This window comes from Cyprinus carpio, chromosome B3 (assembly GCF_018340385.1).
Source record: "Cyprinus carpio isolate SPL01 chromosome B3, ASM1834038v1, whole genome shotgun sequence".
NCBI lineage: Eukaryota > Metazoa > Chordata > Actinopteri > Cypriniformes > Cyprinidae > Cyprinus > Cyprinus carpio.
Window position 1 is genome coordinate 18,973,290 of NC_056599.1, and position 21,354 is coordinate 18,994,643.

A 21,354-nucleotide genomic window follows, 5' to 3' on the forward strand; every position below is an offset into this window, starting at 1 on the left:
CATTCTTTCACAAAGCGTATCTATTTTTAACTGAACGTTGTGATATTAATCAGTCAGAAGGTGCATTGATCACACAAGTGTCACGAGCCTTAAGTACAACATAATTCATGACGGAAGTAATAGCCAACAGTTTAGATTCAGTTAGAGTACTGAGTCAGATTGATTCAATAACCGCCCCGATTGAGTCGTTTTTGAATCACCATAAGAACTAGCTCATATGAGTCGTTCATTCGATAGGCTAATTGGACAAGACCGTCTCCCAAGAGTCATTCGTTTGGCAATAACACGTGCTGTTTCTGATTAGCTATAAAGAAGCAGCCCTTATTCTGAGTCATTCGTTCTGAAATCGAGCGATGCTTGTCGCGCTGTATCTCTGTAGAGTTATTTAGTACAAGCGCCGTTGAAAAGCAGTGCATATTTTAGTAGGGTGCTCCATATATTGCCGTTTGAGAATCGTGAACCGATTGTCTGTAAAAAATAATCCGGTACCGGCATTTTAAAAATGGGTTCCCAGTAGCCTGAACAACAGGTATAGTTGTAGCATTAACTTTGCTAAGGAATAAAAGAAGCTAAATATTCGATCAGCAGCGTGAATATAATTGGCATTGTTTGCCAAAGCTTTTATTCTACACAGACTACAGTATGCTCTCCCCGCGCTGCTTTAAGAAGATTTACGAATTCGAAAATAACTCACAAGTTTAGATGCTTACTGCATACAGTGATGATGTATTAACATCTCACATTCTGAACTAAATGGTTCTCTCACGTGGCACACAGCCCTATTCAGTGTCGAGCCCAACACCATTTATAGCCTCGCAGTAACCTACAATCTTATTATGAGATTTAACCTTGCCCCAGCTGGACTTGTGGATGAGCAGTGCTCAAGTCCCGCTTCTCAACTCAACTAAAAAAATGACTGGAAACAGTTATAAAGCGCTTTCCCTCGCTGTATGACAGAGAAAACTACTCTGCCATGTCTCTGTCTGTGCGGAATACATAAAGGCTCTGCCTTGAATTAATCGCTCGCTCTTTAATGGATCTTTGAGGATCGCGCTTGACGCAGTGAGGAGCTGCAGCTCTCTTTATTCTGAGGCCAAGAGGAACCTTGTGTGTGTGTGCGTGATTTTTTTTTTTTTAACCCTCGTCCGATATCTACTGCCTCTTAGAAAATGTCAAGGGGGTACATGGTGACATAGGGACCCCGGTTTGGTTACGGAGAGACTCTTGCTTCGCTCTGCGAAAGAGGTAAGTGAGAAATGCTTTGGAATGTCGCATCTACGTCGCTTCTAACGTTGGTTTTGTCGGACGAGAAATGAAAGCAGCGCAAGTGTAGTCTGAGACATGTAAGTTATCCATGTGGCTTTTGTACATCCGCGTATTTGCAACAAATACCTCGGCGTGACTTGTCTAACTTATAAATGCATCTTCTAATGTGCTGAGTTTGACAGTGAAACCTACACGGACTCAAAATGAACATTAATTCGCTTCGTTTTGCACTAAGGCGTGAGTGTATGTCGGCGTACACGCGAGCTGTGAGCGCTTCTCTTTTGGAATCATTTGACATTCTGCATGGAATTATTTGACAAATACTGACGTGATGCATTTGTGTGGTAATATATGGAATTCTAAGCTACATTCAGCAAGTGAACACTTCATGCCTGCTAGTTTAGGGCTTGTTGAACTCCAAAGCGTCTCACTTAGAGATGTTACAAGCACTAATATCTCGTGCTTTTGCTAACATCTCCAGAATTTTGCCAAACGTTTCAGGACCCTGGACAGCAGACAGGTTTGGTTTGCCGCTAGAGTTCGCCTCCAGCCGTAAAACTGACAACTGATCGCCCCTTTCAGTCCTCAGTCAGTAGATTTTAGTGAATCGCGTGAGTGCCATCTGTATGTGGCAAATACTCTTATAATAGCTTACGGTGTCCGTTTACGCCGACAGAGCTCTGAAAGTTTTCCTGTCCATTTCAACATTGAACGTGTGCTGCTTACAGTATATAAAAATGCAGTTCGTTTATTACCAGTTGTGTGTAGTGTTGAATGAATCCAGTGCATGTGTGTCTCTCTGAGGACTGAACGTTAGGATTGCTAAATTAAGAAATCATTTGACTCTGGAAGTCTAATAAATTATTCAGAGACATAATAATTGAGTTAAGATTGAATGTGTGATGTAGACATACTGTGGTGTATGTCTTTTCAAATATTTCATGAATATATGGACCAGTTTTAGTAAGTTAAAAAGCTTTAAAAGAGAAGACATGAAAAATGACCAAGCCTGCTTCGTTTAATAGGACTTGGAGTCAGTGCAAATGCCCAGTTATCTGTGAAATGTAAGTGTTGCATGCTTCAAACAGTGAAATCTGTGCATCCAATTGGATATGCAATTGATTTTCCTCACCTTGTCTGACATAACTGTGCAGTTAAACTTTGAGACTCACCCTCCAAAAGATACTAAGTGTATTAGGTCATCTGAGTAACACATCGTAAGAAAAGAGCTTCGTCCGTCATGCTACTGTCAGAACAGTGTATTCCAGTAAGAACTGGATCAGCAAACGGAGTGACGGTGTCGTAGCTTGTAAGTAAAACACCTATCCCCCTCAAAACACACAAATACATTTGGCAGGACAAACATGCTCTTTGGCAGAACAAACCTTTTTTTTTTTAATAAATGAAAGCATTTGTATTTTGAGACTTATAAATTACTCTCCGAGTTCTTAAAAGCCAAATGTTTGCATATATGCATATATTGACAAAGTGCGAAGGAACTAAATAATTTTGGACTTACAGTAGTTTTGTTTTGACAATATCAGGTCGAAAAGTAAAAATAATGAATGTTATTCATCCGAAGCAGGCATTTTCAGCTTTTATAGACCATAAGACCCCCTATCCAGACTCTGAGCCAACCCAAGGAACCACCCAGCATAAAAAACCTGTATTTTCTTGGTAACTGTATTATAACTGTCATTAAGAAAAAATAAATAAATACATTATATAATGCTTAACAGATCATCAGTTAGAAAATGTACATTTTATACATTTCTTCAAATATTTTACCGAAGGACCCAGTAGAGTACTTTCAGGGACCCCTGATTGAAAACCTTGGATCAGAATAAACATGAACATTATTAATATTATTATTTCTGATTTTATTATTTGCCTCTGCAGTATGTGCCATTGCTGAAAGATCATTCAGTAGAAAATATACAGTAGTTGTACAGCATGTATATAGATGACTGAATGACTGAATTGCACTATAAGCTACAGACAGATTGAGAATCTCCACCCTCGCTTTAATCATTTGGTAAAAAATCAAGACAAATCATTCTTGAGTTTCATCAGGAGGATTTACTCAAGAGCTGTGCTTAAGCATAACATAACATTCAACGATGAGTGGTGCTGGTTCAAAAACTAAAACATCATTTGTTAGATGCGTACGTCTGTCCCCTCCTCTCTCTCTCTCCGTCTCTCTTATCTTGATTATGCAGCTTGAAGATTGAGTCAGCTGTTTTGTATGCAAGGTGTCTGAGCCAGGCTCTTTGTGGAGGAGAGAGCAATCGTGCCGCGGATACAGAGAAAGAGAGAGAGAGAGAGAGAGAGAGAGAGAGAGAGATGGATAGACATACAGATAGACAGACATAGAGGAAGATGGCAAGATGAGGGTGAAAAGACGGCACGTCTGTTTGTGCAGTGTTGGAAAAGCAATGCTCATATTAATATCATATTATCTGGCTTTATAAAAAGCATCCTTTATGCCTGCAGCACTAACTCATAAGGCATAATGAATGATAAATTATGTAGCCGCCCAATGTGCGCACTTAATACATAGACTCACAAAACACAAGTGCAATTGTTGGTGATATGTGAGGTAGAAGGCTTTTATAGCACAACTGTTTACAGCTAAGCACTTATGCATAGCTGATATTATACATGAAAACGTGTTTCTACAATAAAAAAGTGAATAGACTTATTGATATGATGCAGGAATGTGACATGACTAGATGAGACTGGAAGGACCCTATTTTTATTCATATGCCAGTATCCTAGAATTGAGGCGGTAGAGGTTGAAAAGGAAAGGAGGGGCTGTCCATGGTCCTGAACACCCTTGAGAGGCTGTTGGACTGAAGTAGCATATTGGGCTTTGATTCGTTGTGATATGAAGTATGTACTTTTGATAGATGTTTCTTGTTTACACACTGAGATGGCAGCCTTTTGATTTTAAATTGATGGAGATGTTGTAAGCCTGTGGCAATGTCCCTTGTGCTTCAACACACATTAGCAGCTGGATATGTCTTGTAGCAAACAAAGGTTTTTACTATACCTGAATGCTCGAGGGCCTTTGATAAAGTGACATGGGGATTTAAGGCTAGGCTGGTTTTTGAGGTTCTCTTTCACTCTTCTTATCCCGAACACAATAACTTTTGGCAGCAACACACTGGTGTATTGGGAGGGACTGACTGGAAGCTGACAGCAAGTGTTAAGCCTTGGGACAGCTTGAAATTGACAAGTAATTAAAATCTGAAGCAAATGTTCAGAAAGGAGAAAATGGAGGCTTCAGTGTGCATCCGGGGGCCTCAACAGTGTGTTAAATAAGTGACTGGAACTTGCAGATAAGGCTGAAATTAGAAAACCGATGTCCTTACAGCCTTTGCCCTTGAGTGCTGTTTTATTTCAATTTAGCAAAGCAAAGATTGCACAGTTGTTGAGATTGTATCTGTTGGAAAGCACACAAATGGCATTAACAGCTTCACCTTGAATCAGCAGCTTGTGTGAGTCATTAACCGTGTGGCTAGCGATTACCTAGCGGTATGGCCCATTCTAACCCCGCAAGCACCGCAGCAGAGTTTGCTTTGGAGATTGCAACTCCAACGCCGCAGATGTCACTGTCAGTCGCAGCTGTATTAAACACGAATAATGCTCTCAAAGCTAACAGAGTAAGATAATGTTGACTAAGTGGGACCAGTGTTTTGGAATGGTTGGCGATACAGTCCCTTTACAGAGAGTGCATGTGATAGTTAGATGTGTTCTGAACAGTATGTGCAAATTCACCAGAATCTTGTTCACAGCATGAACTGTTTGTAATTAATTCAAAACACTATTTGATGTAACAATGAACTCAAAATAGACTATTGCTTTTTTTTCCGTTTTTTTCTTTTAATCCAATCAATTCCTGATGTACAAAAAAATCTAATCAAGTCCCGCTCTAATTTTTTTTCCTCATGAGAGAAGCCATTTTATTGGCGATCGCAACTTCCTTTTCATGCTGACTTTAATATAATAAATCCATCAAGTAACTTTAATAGAACCAAATCAATCAAACAATAATAACGGAATCAGTCCAGCTTACGTTTTTGATGTAAACATTTACCTGTCTTTATGTATGTATGTACTGTATATATATATATATATATATATATATATATATGAAACATTTAAAGTAATTAAGAATATAATGAATTTACATAATTACATTTGTTCTGTGAAAAGTATGTTTTTAATTACAATCAGTTTTCATTTTTAATTTTAAAATTCATGTTTTATATATTGTTGGTTTATTTTGTTTTATGATGTTTATTTTTTAAGGTTATTTTTTCATTTATTATTATCTGTTAATGATTGCTTTCTAAAAATGTTCTAAAATTATTCTAAAAAAGGGGTTCATTTTTTTTTTTATTAAAAAATGTCATGTGGTGCAACCTATACATGAAAGAATAGGAAAAAATTCCCATAAAGCATTAAATTATATTATAGAGAAAATCTCTAGAAACCTTACTTTTACCTTATATATAAGAAATATATATAGAAGGTAAAAGAATATATATATGTGTGTGTGGGTGTGTGTGTGCGCGTGTGTGTGTTTTTTACGTTGTATTAATATCCATTGCTAGAAATTACTGTGGTTTGCTGCCGGCACTCTTATTATGGGCAAATCCTTTAGTGATCAGGCTCCACATTCTACAGTATAAGGGATATTGAACATTACCCCTCTTCGTCTTCGTCATCCCTCCTGCGAAGTAATTAGAGGTCGGGATACAGCGTAGCATGGCTGTATACCTGCAGGCCTGCACCCTGACTTGATGAATGTCCTATGCATGAGAAGCCATTAAAGCTGGTGATACATAACAGGTTTGTCAATGCTCACTTCAGAGGTTCTTTTATTGATTGAGTTTTTGAGCAGCCAGCCACTCTACTCAAAGAGTTCTCTCTCTCTCTGTCATTCTCTCATGTGTGCTTGGCTGTTGGATATGCATTTAGTGCAGATATCAATCAGAATGCAGTGCTTTTAGGGGTTATGAGGTCAGTATAATATTAAACCATTGGTGCATCGATAAAATGTGAGGTTTATGTGACGTAAAACAAAGACTAGGACAAGTTGTGCTTTTGGGAACCAATTAAAATGAAAGGAAAACGATTTGAAGAAATCTTTTCTTTTTTATAACAATAAAAAAGTGTGTGTGTGTGTGTGTGTGTGTGTGATTACATATGTACATGCTGGTCAAACGTTTGGAATAATACATTTTTTAATGCTAAGATTTTAATGAAAAAAATATTTTATGCTCACCGAGGCTGCATTTATTTGATCAGAAATACAGTAAAAACAGCAGTATTGTAAAATATAAGTTGTGATGTCAAAGCTGAATTTCCAGCATCATAACTCCATCTTCAGGGTCACATTATCCTTCCGAAAATTGTCTAACATGATGATTTGATGTTCATTTATGATCAGTTATTATTGGTGCTCAATTATTAATGATAGCTCTTATTATTATAAATGTTGAAAACAGTTTTTGCTGTTTAATATTGTTGTGGAAACAGTGATATTTTTTTTTCCCCAAAATTCTTTGATGAATAGAAAGTTCAAAAGAACAGTATTTATTTGAAATAAAATTCATTTGTAAAATTAGAAATGTATTTTAATCGTTTTAGTGCACATAAATAAAAGTATTTATTTTAAATAAATAAATAAATAAAATAATAATAATAATAATAATAATAATAAAAATCTTCCTTGCCCCCAAAGTTTTAAATAGCACATTTTCCACAAAAAATATTAAGCAGCAAAAATTGTTGTTGACATTGATAGTAATAAGAATTGTTTTTAAAATCCAATTAGCATGGTGGCTAAATTTTAGTCAGGGTGACATCACAGTGTCATTGTATTTAACAGGATCAATATTCTTGATCACTCTTCATGTCAAGCAAGAGCTGACGCTTGCATATACTTCACACACAGTGTAAAATTGTTTCCTATTGAATGAAATGTCCATATTGCAATCACTGTAATTAGTTCACATGGGAAATACAAGGCCTGTGCAATGATTCTGTTCCAAAGCCAAAATAATACTTGTTGGGCAGCAATCCACATACACTGCGTAAGTGTCTTTCAGGGTGGATTCTCAATATAAAGCTTGAGTCCAGTAGTTGCATGTGCAATGCTTAATTAGGCTTTTGGCTGGAAGAGACACCTTCCTGTCCTCAGCTGGTCCCTCACTGTGAATTACAAGGGCACTAATACTCTTTCTATTTCTACATTTTGTAAAATATTTCCATGAATGAACTATCTGCTGGTTCACTTCTTGTGAATACAGTGTTTTTGGTTCTGTGAGAGAATTTAGCAGTCAAATATGTATTTAAAAATAATCTGAAGGAGTGTATTTGTAAATTGTAAATATAATAATGGCAAAAATGATAGTTTTGATGTTGATCTTGGTGATGTTGATAGAAAACTCCTATCCTATTATTATTTTTTTTTTCATAAAAAAAAAAATTAATTTTGAAGAACATAAAATGATTTTACATATCAGAGTGAATGCTAAAAAGTGTTTAATAATCAAATTCCCAAGATTCCGTAGTGAAAACTACACTACCCATAATCCTAAGGAGAGCACCTCCTTTGATCCACCAATCAGGGAAGCCGCTGCTACCAAACAGCTTAGCAGTGGCCATCCAGTGTAGCTTTGCAAAAAGAGCATGTATTTGAATATTTTACAGTTCTTTTTAAATATATTGTATTGTATACTAATAATCAGTGATTTTAAACAGTTAATTAATGGCTAAGTAGGTAGTTCAATATTTTTGTGTTGTTTCGATTTGATTACGCCAGACAGAGTGTTTATTAGCTGCATATTTCATTGCCCTGTAAAAACGTTAAGTACACCATGTACCTTTTTCCAAATAGTTTTTGCTTCAAATAAAAGTTTGTACTGTCATGACTCATCTCACAGCTGGTTGGTTTAGTTCATGAGTATGTATTATATACAGTATGTATTAAACAATAGTTTTAAATCTCTATGGAGAAAATGAATGCATCAGATATTTCTGGAACCAAGACGGCTGGAAACTTGTTGCACTGGAAACGGTTTGTTTTTCATGTTTCAAGATTTGACTTATTGCCTAGTGGGACAGAATAGGATGTGATATTAGAAATGTGTTGAGAAAGAAACTGTAGAAATAAATTGAGAAACAGGTGTGGGTACATGGAAACAGCCAAACTACCATCTGGTAGAGAATGCTTCTGGCCTCTGGAAGGGGAAAAAAAAACCCTTAAACTGTCTCATACTTGCAGATCTGATTAATGTCTTCGTCTGCTCACCGAAGACAATTCAAACAGATTGGGATATTCTGTGAAACTGACAAAAATCTGAGGATGTCTCTGAAGAAATGAAATGGGAAACAAAGGTGATATCATTCATCGTGTGGCGCTGTACATACTGCTGTAGTGGAGGAAAAAGCTGCGAAAGCAAACACCACGTCTGTCTTTGTGTCAAGTGTGTCGCTGTTTACCCTCTCCTAGGGAAAAGCTCATTTATAATCTGACTGTGTGGCTTGTTCATCACAGTAAATAATGCTTCATGCCCACATGACAATTCAAACAGTCCACTCTTCCAGTTTTCCTCTGTTCCATCAGCCCCCCATCAGTTCCCCAATTGAATCTGCGGGGCAATTTATCCATGTGTAGAACCGTATCGCGTACAGAGCGAGCACCTCCTTTTATTTCTGACAGACTTATCTTGTTCGTGGTGAGAAGTGTACGGTAGAATGTTTTTCTCTGACAACATCACAAAGAATAGAGTCGGGCAGGTCGCCGGTCCTTATTCAAGCACGCCGGTAGCGTGAACTGTGCACTTTCCAAACGGCGACATTTAACAGCAGATATCAAATATTTTCCATCCCTTTGAGACTGCTGTTCTTTTGTCGGTTGCCACCAGGGCATTTACACAAAACTTGAACTGAAAATACAAAGATAATGGCAGATGGATAAATGTGTAATTTTGGCCAGTCGAATGAACATGTATTTCTACGATGTATTTATTCACAAATACATCAAAAGTCATATATGCAACAAATAAATGCACCTCTTCAATGATTAGCTTTTTTGATCATTTTTGTTGTTGTTGTTCTGTTCATAAAAATGTCATTTGAAGTGATTTCCTAAAAATGAAACAATTTTTATGAATTAAGGTTTAAGAATTTGATATTTGTAAGGAATACATATATATATATATATATATATATATATATATATATATATATATATAATAAATATATATATATATATTTATATATATACACACACACACACACACACACACACACACATATATGTGTGATAGAGGGGTTGAGTAAATAGTGACTGAACTTTCTTTCTTTCTTTTTTGAAATGACAGACCTACATTCCTCATGCAACTTGTCAATGGTACCTCTTCCAAAAAAAAAAAAAAAAAAACCTTTAAAAACAGCATCAGCACTGTGGAATGCTTAGAGTTTGAGGAAACATTTTCAATTAGACGCTTGCAACCATCTGTCTATTTCCTGGTTCAGTGAAATAGCTTTGATACTTAACAGAGAGGAACAATTTCAGTGGAGACTGTAGAGTTCTCTAGCATACATCTGGAATATTTTTGATGCTGCATGTGACTAGGCAATCAACAAGGATCTGCCACTGTTAATACATGTCAACCAAAGAGCACCAGAACATGAAAAAGCCAAAAGGACATGACTTCCATGACCAATATCTTGCTAGTGTGCAACATTGATCCCTGTTTTTTTTTCTTCTTCAAATGGTTGTTCAAAGTTCAGAAGATAATTAGGTAAAATGTCTTTTAAATTCTACTGACTGCAGACTGCACCAGCTGCCAAGATGAGTTTTAATGCATCAGATTTTAAGGGCCGCTAAGCATTTCTGCCATGATGGACCATAAATTTCACTTTTGGCTGGCACAGGCATTGTACTTACCTCACAGCAAGCGTCTGTCCATAATTAAGGGCTGGGGATTGTTTTATATAATTTATCTGATGCCTACTTAAGAGGTCATATGATTAAAGACCATTACTTTCATTAGAAATCTTTGGGAAATCAACAGATATTCTCTCACAGTGCAGAGAGAAAGAGCACAGTTACCATAGAAACTGTCTCTGAAGTTGCCGGAAAACATACAGTACTAGCATCTACTTATTAAAAATGTGCCAATATTCACACAGTTTGTTGGCTATGCTGTATGCTAACATTCCAATTAGACTATCTCACCATATAGTGGATAGGACCTCTGTTTGCTCAGAGCTCCATTACCGTTAATTTCATTCATTCAAGGTTCACGTGCACCTGGATATGACTACATTATTCTTGAAAGATTTAAGCTCCATATTGGTTCAGTAATGGGCTGGTGGCTTGATATAAGCCTGCTGGTGTGACAATCTGCTTCAGTATCACATCCAGATTTTTACAGACACTCGGGGACTCTTGAAGTGGAGGCAGACATCTTAATTGCATTAATGATTGGGTCATTTAGTAAGCACAGACTTTATTGGAGAGTCCATCCGAGGATATCCCAGAGGAAGATATAATTGCTCACTGGCTGCTCCATCATAACTCAGGAGACAACTGAGATCACAGTTCTGTTTCATTTGAGCACCATCATTGGCTCAGATGTTTTGACTAAATCTATCTATCTATCTATCTATCTATCTATCTATCTATCTATCTATCTATCTATCTATCTATCTATCTATCTATCTATCTATCTATCTATCTATCTATCTATCTATCTATCTATCTATCTATCTATCTATCCATCCATCCATCCATCCATCCATCCATCCATCTATCTATTTTTTAAACTGCAACAAAAATCAAGTTTTCACTGACCAACTTAATTGTATTCGGTAAACATAAACAAATTTTGATTTTGATGGCTGCAACACACTCCAAAAAAAGTTGGACAGAGGCATTTTAACACTCTGTCACATCAATTGTCCTTTTAATTAAAATGTTTAATCCTATGAGAATTGAGGATACTATACTTGTTAAAGGGTAAGTTCACCTAAAAATTACAATTCTGTCATTAATTACTCACCATCAGGTTGTTCCAAACCCTTAATACCTTTGTTCATCTTCAGATCACAAATTTAGTTTATGGAGGGTCAGAAAGCTCTCGGATTTCATCAAAAATACCTTTATTTGTCTTTCGAAGATGAACAAAGGTCTTACGGGTTTGGAACGGCATGAGGGTGAGCTTGATACAAGACTTCAGCTGCTCATCAGTCTGTAGTCATTATTATCAGATTATTCTTTTCATGATGGGCCATACATTTTCAATAGGTGACAGATCTGCTGGCTAGTCAATCACATCCAAATTTGTCTGCGAAACCAGGCTGTTGTAACATGCAGAATGAGAGCTGCACTTGTCTTGATCTAATAACCATGGACTTCCCATGACAGATGTCATCTTGATGGCAGTATGTGTCTCTTTACAGTCCCAATATATGCCTCCATGTCAGTGGTACTTTTGCACATATGCCAGTCACCCATGGCATTTGCACTGATGCACCCATAAACCATGACAGACGTTTGCTTTTGTGTCTGTCGCTGGTGATAGTCTGGATGGTCCCTTTGATCTTTGGGACTGAGAATTTGATGTCTGTTTTCCCCAAAAACAAGCTGAAATGTGGACTCATCTGACCACAGCACACATTTCCGCCGTCTTTTTGACTATTTGAGATTCAAGTTGCATTTCTTAATGCAGCAGTGGACTGTGGTAATTGACAGTGGTTTTCTGAAGTACTCCTGAGCACATGTGGCTATATTTTACACCGCAGCATAATGGTTGCTTATGCAATGCCATATGAGGGCTCAAAGTTCATGCACATTCACCTGAGGTTTCTTGCCTTGCCTTATGTACTGTAATTCCTCTGGATTACATCTTTTCACAACAATATCTTTTCATAGCAATATCTCTTTTGAAACTCCAGAGTAGACATACGTAAGAAAAATCAGGAGAAAAAGAGGGAGACTTGAGCATTTCGATTTAATCTCATTGTTGTCTAGTAGAAACAATTGGGATATTAAAGAGATCTCACTGGTGATTTTTCTTTCCTATGGTTTTCTTAGACCCGCTTTTCTCAGACCCATTTAGGGGAAAAGGTGAAAAAGAACAACAGAAAGCTACAGATTATTTTGCAGCCTTTTAAAAAGTGTTTGTGTTTGTCACTTGTTGTTTTGCCTTGAGTTGTCCCAGCCATGTAGACCTCTGCCTAGTCATTTCCGCAAAAGCGGCCAATCCAATAATGATGGATTGCAGCCTAATGAAGGTGGACGTAGCATTGGGCTTTCAGGGCAACAACTTCACATAGCACCACCTACTGAATTAAATCAATTTAGTCTCAGTATATTTGTGTGCCCTTAGCAATAAATTCGACCTCACTGCATGCCAAGCTTAAAGAAAGCTTTTAAGGCATCCCAATTCAGATTACACTGTGACATTCATTCAACCGTCTTTTCTTCCCCCATCTGCTCACATGCTTAGCCAAAGTCCAGGTGGATTTCAGTAATTATGTTGGCATGTTGCTCCAGAATTGTAATGCCGCAAAATGATCAAAACCCATCCCTCGTTTTCGTGTCAAAACGTTCTCGCCAAATGAGGCGATAATACGCGAGTCCTTCACGGCAGCCTTGCTCGTGTTGTATGAAGATGATTTGCAGGCCTGTGGTTTTAATGATTATTATCCAGGCCCGACAGCTGGTAGAAACAGAGGTGCCTCCCCAGCTGCAGCGCGTGAAACTGATGCTCCACCTGTTGTCTCCTTTCCCACATGCCCTCTGCCTCTCATTAAACAGCACCGGCTTTCTGAGCCAATCAGAATGACCCGCTGATTACCTATTGTGAAGGCGGGAAAAGATTAGAAGGAGAGAGAGATACTGTAGATACACAGAGAGAGAGAGAGAGTGGGAAAAGCACTTTCTCACCATGGGATTGGAGATTGCAGTGCGCGTGAGGTGTTATCCTGAAGATAAATATGGATATTCACGGAAGCACTGCGTGCCAATTACAGCTTCTCACTTCAGCATTGGACCACCTGAGCCAGAAAGCAGTAAGAGAGTTAAAGACATGAGAACATCTCCTTTGGGCTCTGCTTGAGTAGAAAAGCAGTGAAAAGTAGAACGTGATCAGGCCGTGCTGTGGGTATTTACTTCCACCTGATCCTATCGCTTTTACAGAGCTGTGGCGGAAGAGTACATGCTGTTACAACATCCTCTAGATTTAAAGCTGTGCAGAGAGGCACATTCCAGTATTACAGATATATCAGATGGAGGTAAAGCAGGATATTCCTGCATAATTTTAATTTCATTTATTAGATTTTTCTTTTTGGTGAAAGCCCATTGTTAGAAAAAGGCTATTTGTATGCTGTGAAATACAGGTGCATCTCAGTAAATTAGAATGTCGTGGAAAAGTTCATTTATTTCAGTAATTCAACTCAAATTGTGAAACTCGTGTATTAAATAGATTCAGTGCACACAGACTGAAGTAGTTTAAGTCTTTGGTTCTCTTAATTGTGATGAGTTTGGCTCACATTTAACAAAAACTCACCAATCCACTATCTCAACAAATTAGAATACTTCATAAGACCAATAAAAAAAAAGAAATAATAAAAAAACATTTTTAGTGAATTGTTGGCCTTCTGGAAAGTATGTTAATTTACTGTACATGTACTCCATACTTGGTAGGGGCTCCTTTTGCTTTAATTACTCCCTCAATTCAGGGTGGCATGGAGGTGATCAGTTTGTGGTACTGCTGAGGTGGTATGGAAGCCCAGGTTTCTTTGACAGTGGCCTTTAGCTCATCTGCATTTTTTGGTCTCTTGTTTCTCATTTTCCTCTTGACAATACCCCATAGATTCTCTATGGGTTTCAGGTCTGGTGAGTTTGCTGGTCAGTCAAGCACACCAACACCATGATCATTTTAACAACTTTTGGTGCTTTTGGCAGTGTGGGCAGGTGCCAAATCCTGCTGGAGAATGAAATCAGCATCTTCAAAAAGCTGGTCAGCAGAAAGAAGCCAACAATGGACCAACATCAGCAGATGACATTGCACCCCAAATCATCACAGACTGTGGAAACTTATGGGCTAAGGGCTTCTCCACCCTTCCTCCAGACTCTAGGACCTTGGTTTCCAAATGAAATACAAAACTTGCTCTCATCTGAAAAGAGGACTTTGGACCACTGGGCAACAGTCCAGTTCTTCTTCTCCTTAGCCCAGGTAAGACGCCTCTGACGTTGTCTGTGGCTCAGGAGTGGCTTAACAAGAGGAATACGACAACTGTAGCCAAATTCCTTGAAACCTCTGTGTGTGGTGGCTCTTGATGCCTTGACACCGGCCTCAGTCCATTCCTTGTGAAGTTCACTCAAATTCTTGAATTGATTTTGCTTGACAATCTTCATAAGGCTGCGGTTCTCTCGGTTGGTTGTGCATCTTTTTCTTCCACACTTTTTCCTTCCACTCAGCTTCCTGTTAACATGCTTGGATACAGCACTCTGTGAACAGCCAGCTTCTTTGGCAATGAATGTTTGTGGCTTACCCTCCTTGTGAAGGGTGTCAATGATTGTCAGATCAGCAGTCTTCCCCATGATTGTGTAGCCTAGTGAACCAAACTGAGAGACCATTTTGAAGGCTCAGGAAAGCTTTGCAGGTGTTTTGAGTTGTTTAGCTGATTGGCATGTCACCATATTCTAATTTTTTTGAGATAGTGAATTGCTGGGTTTTTGTTAAATGTGAGCCAGACTTAAACTACTTTAGTCTGTGTGCATTGAATTAATTCAATACACGAGTTTCACAATTTAAGTTGAATTACTGAAATAAATGAATTTTTCCATGACATTCTAATTTATTGAGATACACCTGTAAAATGAAAAGTGTTTTCATGAATACTTAATGATCAAGCCATCCTCAAATGAGGCTTTTAATGTGTAGATTGATTAGTAATGCAATATTTAACATGCATGCTTATAAAGGCCAATCAATGAAATGTGCAAATGATGAAAAGTCAGATGGGCTATGATGCTCTAACTTTCAATTTGTATTTTTTATGGAGTCTAAAAATGTAAAGAAGGAAAAAGTATTTAAATAAAGGCTCTCAATTTTGGACTAGATAGAAGAGGATGTTACTGTTGGCTTGAAATGAGAGGGCTGTGCCTTGGCCAAAAGTGCATTCTTTCTTAAAAGGCTTTTAGAATTTAATTGTGTGAATCATTGCTCTAATTCTCCTTTTTTGTTGATATTTCCCTCATAAATGCATACAAAAAGCTACCAGCTAATGCTGTATGTTAGCCTAAACATTTTGTGCTATTAAAAGTAATTTTAGAACAATTTTGAGTTTTTGCAAATATCAGTTTTTGGTGTTTTCTACAAACAGGGTACAACTCGGTATCCCATTTTTTAAATTTAATTTTTTTATTACATCTCCCACCTTAGAGGTCTTTACCTTTTTTCACCAAATCCAGTGAGGAATATCATTCAGTAATGCAATTTTATTAATCTGTTGAACTGATATCCAGTTAAAGAAATGATTCATATTTAATATTTAATATTAATGTGTATGCAATGTTTGTGAAAAACTAAAAATCGCCATTAGGTCCCAAATTAGTTTATTTAAATTGGCAAACCTGATACCCATTCAAACAGATTTTATTCTGTCCTTATTTTCATAGATATTTATTTTGAATGGCTAAGCTTTATTGTTTATAACTTTTTATATAATGTTGAATTTTGATACCATGTTTGAAAAAACAACAACATATTACATAAGAAGCATTTTATTTTATTTTATTTTATTTTATTTTATTTTATTTTATTTTATTTTATTTTATTTTATTTTATTTTATTTTATTTTATTTTATTTTATTTTATTTTATTTTATTTTATTTTATTTTATTTTATTTTATTAGTTATGTTTTGTACCATCATTGTGAAAAGTGGCATTTGCTTACACAGTAAGCAAACACGGTGCCGTTTGCTTACTTTTACCTTCACAGTAAGAAATCGATTGCCTTGTCTATCCTCCCCATGCGTCCTGAACGATCCCAAACCTCCTTCCTTCATTCATTCGAATTTCCTTAATGTTATAACTGAATCTACGAATCCCTCCAAGGATGTGCTCAGGTAATCGGCCAGGCAATAACAGAAGTGATCTCCTTCCTGATGCAAACCAAACCCAATCTTACTTGATTAACATTACACAATTCACCAAATTAGCTATGACTTATGACCTTTGAATTAAACAACCCACACAGTTCATACGCTGTCAACCTTATTTGTTATGAGTCTGACTTTTATTGCTCCTCTCCGCTCGTGAGAGTAAAGCATGCTGTTGAAAATACAGTAAAGTGCCGAGCCTCTTAAAGCACCCGACTGCTTACAACCACGAGGGCTGGGCACATTAATCATGTTATAAAAGGCAGAAAATCCAATTAATTCTATTTGATATTCCAATAAGATCTGGGTCTGATTAAAAACTCTAATCTCTTCTGACCACCATAGAAATCTACATTACCCACACTCAAAACTGGGGAATAGCTCCCTGAGTGGAAAAGGGATTTATTTATTTTTTATTTTTTAATTATTATTATTTTATCCAAACAACTGTATCCCTAACTGTCTGATCATATTTCCACACTTAAAAGCTTATCTCTGTTGGTTTGTGCTTTTTTCCTGTGTACTGTTAATTAGAGCGGTTGTGTCTTTCACCTCTCATTACTCACATTGCTCCAGAAACCTCCAACATTATGAGCCTTGGTGGAGCCATTGCTGGTTTCATCACATTAAATATATATATATATATATAAACACAAACATGCTTTCTTGACTTGGCCTTTCTGTATCCCAACATGAAGTGGTGCATCCCAGGGAGGGAATGAACTGGAAAGAGCATGGCAAAAGCAGGACTCATCTCATCAGTGGAGCACAGTCCTGGTTAAATATGCAGGAACCTTTCTGTCAGACGTTCCCTCAGGAGATGGACCCATGAAGAAGCTGAAGGGTGCTTTCTGAAGGCACATAGCTTACATATCACCTCTGTTTACACCAAATCAGCTGGGCAGAAAAATTTGAGCTGCGTTGAGTGATATATAAAACTTTTATCATATACTCACTGCTTGAAGTTTCCCTCCCTGCTTTCTTGTTCACTCTCCCATCGGACTGTCACCATTTAATCATAAATTCATCTGAGAAACATTATTCTCTCTGGAGTGAAATATTGCCTGTGTGATGACAGTCAGAGTCAGGCTGAAGTATATGAAAAAATGTTTCTGTATATAAGAATGGAGGTATTTACAGATTTCACTTTTGATTTTACTGCTTGCTTTTATTTAGAACAATTTTTTTTTCTTTTTGAAATGGAAATCGATACAGTACACTGCTCTCCCCAGGACATCATTAATACACTTAATGGAAATGTTAATTCATAACATTATGTCTCATATTGACAAGGGTGCATTACGCCCAGTGGGAGAGAAAACAATTCAGTGCAACTACGAAATATGAAAGTGTAGAATATTTGCAAACACGCTGTTTCAAACCAATTTGTTTTGTAGTACTTTTTTTGTAGTGGAGATTTTTAAGTAGCTCTTTCTACAGTTTACATTTTACGTCAGTAGCTGACTGTGTTTATGTTTTTATAAGTCATTTGAATTTCATTGACAATCATGTCAGAGCCATACTCTTTTGTGCACCGAATCGACATATGGTGCAGTAGCGCTTTGAGCCAAGTTTGAGTTCTGGCTTGAGGTCATTTCCTGATATTGTTTCTTTTCTCCTCCTATTGCTATTTGTAATTACTACTCTGTTCACTCTAATAAAGGCACAAATGGCAACAATATAACTTAACAAAAAGAGTTATAGTATATATGGGGTGCTCTTTTAAGCAGCTTTGTTGTGCATTTTTTGTTCCAAAAAAATAAAAAAAATAAAAAAAATTTCCATTCAGGTGCATTTAAAAATCTGTGGCTGTGGTATTATGTTATTATCATTCTGCTAAGCACACCTGTTTATGTTTTTGAAAATAAAAGAAAGCCAGACAGTTTTCTATGGTTCCATGTGCTTGCCGGTGTATATTTTGCTTGTATATGTGTGTGTGGACAACACATTTTGGCAGCAGGTGCATAGTTCTAGTGTAAGATGCTGGCAGTTGGCCCTGAGGTTACTGCTGCCTCTGTCATGCCCATGTTTGCGCTGGATTGCATCTGTGTTCACTCCTCTCCGGCTCTGAACAGCTCATGCTGTAGCAGATCTCCACTCTGCTCAGAAGTAACATTAACGGTTAGCGTGTAAGACAATAAAATGCAGATTGCTATGACCTCTGGAGTTGATCTCTTCTTGCTTGGTTTGTTTGGATCATGGAAAAAAAAAAACAGGCATGAATGGAAGCTCAATTGCCTGGAGAACCAGTCGCCTTTGCTGGTACTGAATAACGAAGTCAAAGCCAAAATGTTGCTTTACATGACAGCGTGCAGACAGATGTCCTATGACCCCTGCTAGGAGTTTTGGAAAGCATGGTATATCAAAGGGAAAGTCAGAAGACTATGTCTGTGGAAATCAGTAAACTGCTTCCTCTCTGCTTTACTTCTGCTTTAGTGAGCCTGGGGATATTTAACAGTGCCACGGCTCATTGGATTTTACAGTTTTTACATGCTGTAATTTTAAGTTTTGGTGCAAAGAGGAACAGAAGCTTTTTTGAGAGCTGCTGAAGAATTTAAGACATTTGTGCCTGTTATATTTCTCAGCGGCACACTAGATTTCCTATGTTTTGTAGTAAGATATAGAAGCAATTGTTGTGGATCTTCTCAAACCATTGATTTCTTTTGCAGCTGCCTTCACAGCATGTTGTAAGGGAGACTGGAGCTAGCTGTCACAGAGGAATGTAAGTTGTCACCAAGACTATATCTCAGTAACTGAGGTATTGAGTCTAAAGTCCAGTTACACAAATGCTTGTTTTCTCTAGTTTTATAGGTTTTGAATTAAAAAGATCTAACTGAAATCCTCTTAATTGCATTTTTGTGTGTTTCATCCTTTGAACTAAATAAGTCCCATATGCTTACCAAGGGTGCACTTATTTGACCAAAAATAGATTAAAAAGAGTAATATTGTGAAATATTATTACAACTTTATTCCTTTAAAAAAATGTATTCCTTTACTGATCAGCATTTATTTTATATTTATATAGTAAAGACATTTGTATTCTTATAAAAATCTGTAAAATTGAATGCATACTTAGTAAATAAAAATATACATAACATTAATTAATTAATTCATTTATTTTTAGCTTAGACTTAAAAGTATGTACAAATATAGAAATTGACTTTCAAAAATAAATATATCACTGTGATATAATGGAGTTAAAAGAGAACTAGCCCCATCAGGACCGGTGTGGTGTGTTTTCTGCAGCAGCTGATCGGGGAACTAGAGCATTGAGACTCAGCAGATGCTGGAGAGTAGCCAGCAGCAGGTGAAAAACCCCAGATTCTGGCCTGCATGCTGCGTTACACACTACAGTAAACCACCTGCTCAGTCCACAACTGATGACCGTAATGGAGAGATACTGTACGCACATGACTCATCTAATGGCATTCGACTGCGTGCGCCCAAAGCCAGAAACAAATACGCTTGTTGTCTTTTCTTTTGGAGGGATTCATTTACGAATCCTCCCCAAATGCTTTCAGTTCATTTGAGTCATTCTCGGTTTCCCGCTCTACATGCCAAAGAGCCGTGGGTATGTTTTCTCAGGGGTTTCTCTGCGAAGATCTCTGCCAGGTTAGATCAATTAGGGAGTGGATATAGAGGTATTTAAACACAGTTCTGCTCATCACTTCATGTTATTAGTAATCTCAGCCCTGGCTCATGTGGATGATTATGTTACATAATACCTGTTGTTATTGCCTGCTCTAAGTGCGTTTGATTAAATTGCCGCTGGTATAGATGTGTGTGTGTGTGTGGGTTTGTGTGCCTTGCAGTTGCCATGCAGCAGCGCTGAGCTGAAAGCAGTAAGCTCTCTCCTGCTCTCATCTGAATTACCTGTCCACATTGATTAGAGCGACTACGCGTGAATGGGATCTTAGATTTTCTAGCCTTCAGAATTAAGATAAGCCTCTCTGTAGCTGTGTGAGTTACACCCGGTTGACCCTTCTTTAGAGTGACACACCTGCAGCTGTGGGGCCTTTAGACTCACAAATCACCAAGGGTCTCGAACCGTTCGACTAACTAGCTCCATGCCTGTTGTGTTCCCCGTTTCTCTCTACCTCGCCCACTCGGCTGTCTCTTTCCAACCACTGCTTCCCCAAATCCTCATCTACTTAACAGAATCCCTCATTACCAGCATCCCTGCACTGGGGGAAAAAAAAGAAGGATTTTTTTTGTCTCGTTTTACAGTAAAAATATCCTTAAAACTAACTAAATAAACTTAAGAAAATATATGATAATAAGAGTAAGACAGTTCAAATTACAATTTCTTACCTTATTGACAAATAGTTTTTATAAACTTAATTGATTATTTGATAATTATATTTAGTAAAAAGTAATTACAATTATTTTTCAATGTTACAATTTTTTTTTTTTCAAATAAATGATATTCTATTAAAAAAATAATCCTGAAAATATTATTATATGGTTTGCAACATGGTTATGGTAGCAAACACTGATAATAATAAGAAATGTTTCTTGAGAACCAAATCAGTATATAAGAATGATTTCTGAAGGATCATGTGACACTGAAGACTGGACTATTGATGCTGAAAATTCAGCTTTACTATCATAGGAATAAATTACATTTTGAAATATATTCAAATAGACAACAGACATTTTAAAATGGAATAATGTTTCACAATATTATTTTTTTTATTGCATTTTTATTTAATAAATGCAAACTTGGACACATTAAAAACCATAAAAAGATATTACCAACCCCAAACTTCAAAGATGTTTGCTTACTGTGTATCCTGACCTGCTGCATTACTGTCTGGTGTGAACTGCTCCACCTCAAACAGAAGGGCCCTGCAGCCAGTTGTAAAAATGACCGAGTCCATTACTATTTTCC

General features: G+C 37.1%; 1 protein-coding gene across 1 annotated transcript in view; it reads left to right on the forward strand.

Moving 5' to 3' along the window:
* Positions 1-739: 739 nt before the first annotated feature.
* Positions 740-21,354, forward strand: part of LOC109051912 (protein ELFN1-like) — a 93,340-nt gene continuing 72,725 nt past the window's right edge. Inside the window, exon 1 of the mRNA XM_042720096.1 lies at positions 740-1,245. The gene's annotated coding sequence lies outside the window, so the exon portion shown is untranslated. The remainder of the gene's footprint in view (positions 1,246-21,354) is intronic.